The sequence below is a fragment of the Penaeus monodon genome, chromosome 23, assembly GCF_015228065.2.
Source record: "Penaeus monodon isolate SGIC_2016 chromosome 23, NSTDA_Pmon_1, whole genome shotgun sequence".
NCBI lineage: Eukaryota > Metazoa > Arthropoda > Malacostraca > Decapoda > Penaeidae > Penaeus > Penaeus monodon.
The window spans coordinates 26,956,892-26,957,179 of NC_051408.1; positions in this window are offsets into that span (position 1 = coordinate 26,956,892).

Below are 288 nucleotides of genomic sequence, written 5' to 3' on the forward strand. Positions count from 1 at the left end.
TAGCCCCTTTAATATGCAAATTATAAAATTTTTAAAATTTCTATAATTTAAATATTATTTCAGTCCCGACCTTTCTGTTTCCCTTAATACTAAAGGGGTCGGGCGCGGCTTCACCTTTTTTGGGGCTAACTTTGCCCATTCACCTCCCCGTTTGGCCGTCCAACCATTCATACTTTGGGGAGACGGACTCCCGAGCCACAGAAATCGAGGGAAAGCCCCCGGGGAACCGCCCCGGCCGGGGAAATGAATTCGATTGGTGAAGCCCACCATGTTAAACACATGTAAATG